General features: G+C 42.3%; 1 pseudogene; it reads right to left on the bottom strand.

Moving 5' to 3' along the window:
• Positions 1-249: 249 nt before the first annotated feature.
• On the bottom strand, positions 250-1,926 carry LOC143404625 (tyrosine-protein phosphatase non-receptor type 9 pseudogene; annotated as a pseudogene).
• Between the last annotated feature and the right edge of the window lie 5,614 nt (positions 1,927-7,540).

Below are 7,540 nucleotides of genomic sequence, written 5' to 3'. Positions count from 1 at the left end.
GCAAAAATCAATAGCCACAATTTGGTTTTAATAAGGCACAGTTCGATAGCAGGTGCTAGGAATTAAGAACACATTGTTGGCCCTTTCTAGTGGCAATTTCACCACATCTATCTAGCCAAAGGGAAAGGCTGCCTTGCGTGCAACACGTGCGCCAGGAGACAGGAGAAAGAGGTTGATCCATGGCTTCAGCATAACTGATGGCAACCTATAGGCTCAGCGGTGTCCATGATAGTTTAAGGAAGGCTGGCCAGCAGGAAGAAGACTTGTAGGACAGTCACTGCCCCTCCATGGCCAGTAGACTGTGGCCAGAGGGCACCATTCCCTCCTTCTCTGCAAACTCCAGGATGGCTTTGTAGCAAAAATAGTACTGCTCCGGGGTCTGGATGCTGAAGGCCTCTGGGTCCTCATGCGTGAATCATTAAGGGTGCCAAGCTCCTCCAGCTGTACCAGGCAGATGTCCAGCGAGCAGAAGGTATGTGTCCTGCCAATGCCTGCACTGCAATGTACCACAATGGGTGGCTCAGGACACTGTCCTTTGGAGCGTGCTCCCATACTGCTGACAGAAAGGCTCTGCTGGCTTCTGACCACTCTCAAGAAGTCAATGAGGGAAGCTGCTGAAGAAGGGACACCATAATCTGGCCAGCTCAGAAACTGGAAGTGGGTCACCTGGTGTTTCTGCCGCTCCTCTGTGTTGTGAATTTCTAGTGTTGTTTTCTTATAATGGTTCATGTTCTCCACATCTAGATTGGTCACCGTAAGGAAGCCAAATCGAATCCGAGAGTCTTTTTCTAAAGGCCAGTACTGGCCACACTTTCTTCTGCCGCCTTCCTCAAAGCTGGTGGTCATGACAATCACCAAGACTTTTTGCTCCCAAACCATGAGCAGAAATCACGATAAGTATTCTCCAGAGGGCCTTGTGTACCAATGTAAGCATTCTTCTGCTTGTAACCATCCATGAAACTGGCATTGATGTAATCTGTCTGAGTGTGGCCACTTCGTTTTGTTAGTTTCACTCTAGTTTGGTCGAGACAGGGTACATCTCCGTAGCGGTTCTTTTCTAAGTTTCCTGGAGACATTGAACAGTGGAAAGTGCCAACAGGGTTCTCAGGACGGATGTCTTCATACTCCTCATATATCGCCCGCTTTTGCCTGGTGTTAACATAGTCTACCAACTCTTGGAGAGTCATGGCGTGGGGACCTGGAACATGTACTGAGTCCCAGTCCAGGTTTTCTGGAAGGCACTCCCTGGGCAGATGCTGGGTAACCTCAGAAGTCTTTAAAATCTGAATCCTCTCCCTGACTTTGTCCTTCAGGAGGAGGTTGATGATGGAATAGGGCACTCGGAACCATATTGGTGCTCCCACAATAAGTACCTTCTTCAAACGAGCTGGAAATGCTCCCTTCAACAGGTTTAGGACTTTCTTGCCAAGATCCAGCTCAAAGTTGGCATAATTAGAACCACACATGTCAGAGATAAACACCACTCCATTCCTTTGGGTTTCAAAGCTATCCACAGCTCTAACAAATAAAACAGAGCCTGAAGTACCACATGCTGGACCGACTTGTGGGGGTGATGAAATCTGGCAGTACAGAGGGCAATGGAAGCTCCTGTTGGGTCCCGAACATTTAAAATGGTGAATTTTCCACCGAGGATCTCAGAACGGAGAGTTCCTCATGAGGTCTCAGCTTCACAGTACCTTCCTTCCTTCGGGTTTCTCTGTAGGAGTGGAACAACTCCACAGCTCGGAGCACGGCAAACTTCCTGGCCATGAGGAGCTTGACAGCCACATTCCAAGAGAGTGGGGAAACGCTGTCCTGAACTGTCCACTTGTTAATCTCTTCCAAAAACTGCTTGGTGGCCTGCTCCTCCTCCGGGGTCAGCTCCGGCGCCATGTCGGGCCGGGGCGCGGTCGCGGGCTCCATTCCGCCGCCGCCGCCGTCGCCCCAGGGACAGGAGCCGTCCGGCAGGAGAGCCCCGCAGCTCGACCTCCGCTTCCGTGTCCCCGAGACTCAGCAGCTCGAAGCCGGCTCACGCAGGGTGGGGCCGGCGGGGCCCGGCGCCCGCGGCGGCTGCAAGCGCCGCCTCTGCTCCCTTCAGAAAAATCTCTCCGACTGCCGCTCTCTTCTGGGAGGAAACCCTCTTTTATTTTCTTCGCTCTTTCCTCGACGCTCCAGCTCTTCCAGAACGTGCCGGCGCCTCGAGGCCGCCCAGTCGGGGCGTCCTCCGGGATGCGGGCCCGGCGACCTGTGCAGCGGCCTCTCAGCCCGGTTCCTCCAAAGCCGCGGCGGCGAGAGGGAGGGGAAGAAGGAGGGAGCGAGGGAAACGCGCCCCCTCGCGGCTCAGGGCTGGCGCTGCAGCCGCGCCGCGACCGCCGGAGCCCCCCGCAGCTCCATTGAGAAACTGAGCGTCCTCTATCTCTTTCCTGAAGTAACCTTTTGCTACCTGTATTTGCTCCCTTATCTCTTTGTTGGAGTGATCAAATTTTTCCTGTATTTGCTCTAAAAATTAGGTCATTTTGAAACTCATCCATCACTTTAATTATGTATATTATGAACTCCTTCTCTGTCTCCCTTTCCTGCAGTGAGGATCCTTGAAGATTATCTGTACCTCACCTTGGTGTTGGGCTTCCAGACCCTGGTGGTGTCTCATGATGGATGCTACTACAACTAAAGTTGGTGGTGGCAACAGTGGAGGTAACTCAAGAGAGCAATGGGTGTCCCAAGATGAATTCAAACTCTTACAGAGATGGGGCTGAAAGGGCGGGCTTTAGCCCTTTAACTTTGGATGCTTATTCTGATGCAGCTGCTCTTAGGCCCTGTCTTTCCTCACAGGTGGTGGCTACTGTGTGTTGAGGGCCATGTCCCCAGATGGAGGTAGGTTAGGCCTGGGATCCCAGGTGGATCAAGGTGTGGACCTGTACTTAACCTGGTCCTGGATTCCCCCACAGGTTGGAGGAGGTGGTCCTCGGCTTGGACCTGAGCTCTGGCGTGGTTCTGCCTGTTGGCGGCTGGGTGAATCCAGGCTACCTGGGCCAGGGCTCCCACACAGGTCAGCAAAGGTGGTCCAAGAACCAGGTTTTGGCTCCTTGGTTTTCTCCATTAATATTCTGATTGCAATGTTGTTCAATTTTATTTTAATTTGTATCATTCTTTTTCTGTTGCTTACTTTGGATTTAATTTGCTTTTCATCTTCTGATTTCCTAAAGTAGTTGTTTAGATGATTGAGTTTAGATTTTGTTTTCCAAAATATACATTGAGTTCCAAAAATTTACTCAGTTACTGATTTTACTGCATATCACAATTTTGATAGATTACTCTTCCATTTTCTTTCAGTTAACATTCTTTCTTGATTTGTATTGCTTTGTGACTTATTCAGAAGTGTAAACTCCCCAAGTGTTTGGGGGAGTTGCCCATTATCTCCCTGCTTTCTATCTTAAGTAAATTAGGGTCCTAGAGTGAGTATCACCTTATGATCTGTTTAAAGTTTTGGGTAAGGCACGTTTCATGACCTAGTCTTTTAGGATATGGTCTGTCTTGCTGGATGTTTCATGCAAACTTGAATGTGTGTCCTGACCTTGTTTGAAGAAGTAGTGTGTAAATGTCAATTAGATTCAGTTGATTGGTGGCACTGGTGAATGTAACTGTGTCTTTACTTATTTTCTGCCTGCTGAATCTGTTCATTCTCAATGAAGGGGTGTTGAAATCTCCAGTTATGATATACATCACACTGTTTCTCATTACAGTTTTATCCATTTTTTACTCTTGTATATTTATATCTTTTGAGGAATAACCCCTTTGTTATTATGTGATGAGCCCTAGGTCCCTGATAATTCCCTTGCTCAAAAATATGTTTTCTTGAAATTAATATAGGTACTTCCACTCTTTTGATTAATGTGAACATTTTATGGCCTATCCACCCCTTTACTTTTGATCAAGGTGTTATTATATTTAAAGTAATTTTATCATAAACAACAGATAGTCAGTTTGGTCTCATTTTTCAACACCTTATGGAAGCCTCTAAATTTTAATATTTTTAGGGAAACATTGGTCGGGCTGGGAATGTAGCTCAGTGTTGGAGAACTTACCTAGCATGCATAAAATCAGGGGTCATCAATCCCCAATACCACACACATACACACACATACACACAAAGAAAACATAAACATATATCTCTAAAATTCTTATAAACACTTGAATTAATATTTTCTACATATGCTATTTCCTTTTATTGGTTTGGTATTCCATACTTTCCCTGCCTTATGTAATCTAGATGAGCCATTTACACTATTGCATGTGTCATTTTTCATCAAATATTTTTGGATTATTTTTTGTACCAGAGATTAAACCCTGGGCCACTTTATCACTATACCACATCTCCAGCCGTTTTAAGATTTTTTTTTTTTTAATTTTGACACAGGATCTCAACAAGTTACTTAGGCCCTTACTAAGTTGCTGAGGCTGGCCTCCACATTGTGATCCTTTTGCCTCAGCCTCCAGAGTCATTGGGATTACAGGCATGTGCCATTGCACCTGGTGCAAATACAGTTTTTTCAACTTATTTTACTAGTTGCCCAGGAATTTGAGATATATATTTATAACAAATCCTAGCCCACTTTTAGATAACCACCTATTTTACAAATACTGCCAGTATCTGCAGTGTTGCTATCATTCATCTTACTTACCCATTTAGCATTGCATCAATCAATACCATGTGGCTATTTTATTTTTATTCTGGATAAACTGATTCCTTAGTGTTTTCCCCCAATTTCACAGTAATGCACTAAGACATTGTTTTCTTTGTTCTAAATAGACTTCTTCAGATTCACATCATCAGGTTTGGTAAATTTGTCCATTATTTTCTCCTAGTATTCCCTGATTTTGGTTCCTTCCTGTGGTTTTAATGACAGATATTTTAGAATAATTAATAGGCCACTTATGTACTTTTCACTTTTAAACATTGTATTATCACTCTCTCTGAGTTTTGATACCTTTTAACGTGTTTTGAGGTATCTTGGAGACTTATTCTGCAGTGTCTAGTCTTCCCCCAGGTCCATCATGAATTTTTACATTGCAGAAGTTACATATTTTTGTCATTGTGTTTTCATTAGATTCTGTTGAAAGTTCCATTTCTCTCCAGGAAAAAAGATAATTTTTACATATTATATCTGTATGAAATTTAATTTTTAAAATTTGTTCTTTTTATTTATACATGGCAGTAGAGTTCATTTTGATATGTTCATACAAACATGGAGTATATCTTATTGTAATTAGGATCTCACTTTTGTGGCTGTACATGATGTGGAATTTCACTAGTCATGTATTCGTATATAAACAGAGAAAATATATGTCTTATTCATTCCACTGTCTTTCCTATTTCAATTTTATTTTTCCCCCTCCATTCCCCTTTTTCAAACTCACTGAACTTCTATACCCCGCCCCCCACTGAATTGTGTGTTAGCATCCACATATGGGAGAGAACATTCATTCTTTGGTGTTTTGCATGTTGATGCATATTGATAATAGCTAATTTAAAGGATCATCTTCTAATTCCAGTATTAGGGATATCAGTAGGTCTCCTTATAATGATGGTACTTCATTTTGATTAGAGATCAAAGGGTCCCCCTTGGTCACATATCTAATCATTTTCATATAAATTTTATAAGTTACATTGAAAACAGAATTTTATATTGGTTTTGCCCAAGGACAGTGCATGCTGCCTCTGATAAACTGATTCCTTAGTGTTTTCCCCAATTTCACTGAGACATGGTTTTCTTTGTTCTACATAGACTTCAGATTTCCTTCATCAGGCTTGGTAAGTTTGCATAGCTCTCCCCCGAGTACTGTTATCCAGGAAAGAATGTGCCTCGGCTTACCTCAACCACCATGCACTAGCTCTGCCTCAAATTTTCTATAGTTTGGTTGATTTTAGCATGGAGCTTTTATTAACTTTTAAAATTGAGAGCATAATGTCTATACAGATTAGTTGAGTTTATACCAAGAAACTCATAATGCTGTTTTATTTCTTATTAAATCCTCTTCTCTTTTCTTTCTTTCTTTGCTTTTGGTTCCAAGGATTGAACCAAGGGACACTTCTTAACCACTGAGCCACATTCCCACCCCATTTTTAGTATTTGTTTTTGTTTTTGTTTTGAGACAGGATCTCACTGAGTTGTTCACAGACTCCCTAGTTTGCTGAGGATGGCTTTGAACTCACAATCTTTCTGTCTCAGCCATCCAAGCTGCTAGGATTACAGGTGTGCACCACCATGCCCATCTCATCATTAAAATTTGATTGTCATCTTGAAACCTGAAGTTGAGAACTTGGAAACCATGGAATACATGACCCTGTAGTACTCAGAAACCAGGTGCTGTATGTGACAGTTCTTAAAGAAGAAAATGGCTGTCATACATTGCAGGGAGAGGACCCTCAGAGCCACTGGGAGGGCTCAGGTGCCAGGAATCTCTCCAGAGTACAGGAATTACAAAATCTGAAATAAGTTCACACTAATTTAAAGTTGGTATCAAAGCAATAAAATTGCTGTTGACTACATGATCTGACCCTTCAGGTGTTACCTGCTTTTGTGTCAGGGGAACTTAGGGAAAGTTTTGAGCACAGCTCTCCCCTGAGTACCAGCATCCCAGAAAGAATAAAGGAAAATTAAGAAACATGTAAATGTCCCACATGGCACACCATGGTTCTCTCCTCCCAGGGAGATCTTATCACACTTATAGAGGCACTAAAATTATCTTCCTGTAGAGAAATGAGCTATGCTGGTTTGCTGAGGTCATTGCATCCTCTGCAAACCATCTGGTAAGTGCCTCTCTGTTCCAGATACATATCAGGGGGCAGGCAGGGCCTGAACCAGGGGTCTCCCAGTCAGATTTCAGGTTTGGATCAGCAGCCACCTCCAATCACCATCTGCATCTCCAGGGCTGTTTTCCTTTCACTCTATGGAAGAATTTCTTGCTAGCATTCTTATTGTTTTAATTTAGTGACTCATAAAATTAGTAGTTTTTAATATAAAATGCTATTAATAAATTTAGATATGAAATCCTATAATTGATTTCAATTATACATTCCTTTGCTGGAATGTAATGACTTTTGTTCACTTAATATCATTTCTCAAGGAACATGTTATTCTCCTTTCATTTTACAGAATTTTGCTATGAGTTTTTGCTAAATATACTCAATTTTTCTTTTAGCTTCTTTGTAATCTATTAAAGCTTTTAAAAATAAGTGATCTGTAATTTGAGTTATTAAAAAGAATTTTTAAAATGCATGTGGTAGCTCAGTGGTAGAGCACATTTAAGGAACTGGGTTTGATCATCAGTACCATGTAAAAATAAATAAATAAAATAAAGTTAATTTAAAAAAATTTAGTTTGAATAGAGATTCTTCATTCAAAGTATCACCTTGAAAGAGTTTGAATATGCTCATTCATACAAAATATGAACCAGCATTTTCTCACAAAAACCTTTCTTGCACTCCTTGCACAAAATTTAACAAACATTACATTAGTGGAGACACTACGTCAAATGA

This window comes from Callospermophilus lateralis, chromosome 7 (assembly GCF_048772815.1).
Source record: "Callospermophilus lateralis isolate mCalLat2 chromosome 7, mCalLat2.hap1, whole genome shotgun sequence".
Lineage (NCBI taxonomy): Eukaryota > Metazoa > Chordata > Mammalia > Rodentia > Sciuridae > Callospermophilus > Callospermophilus lateralis.
The sequence above is the reverse complement of the archived record's forward strand: the minus strand, read 5'-3'. Positions and strand labels throughout refer to the sequence as shown.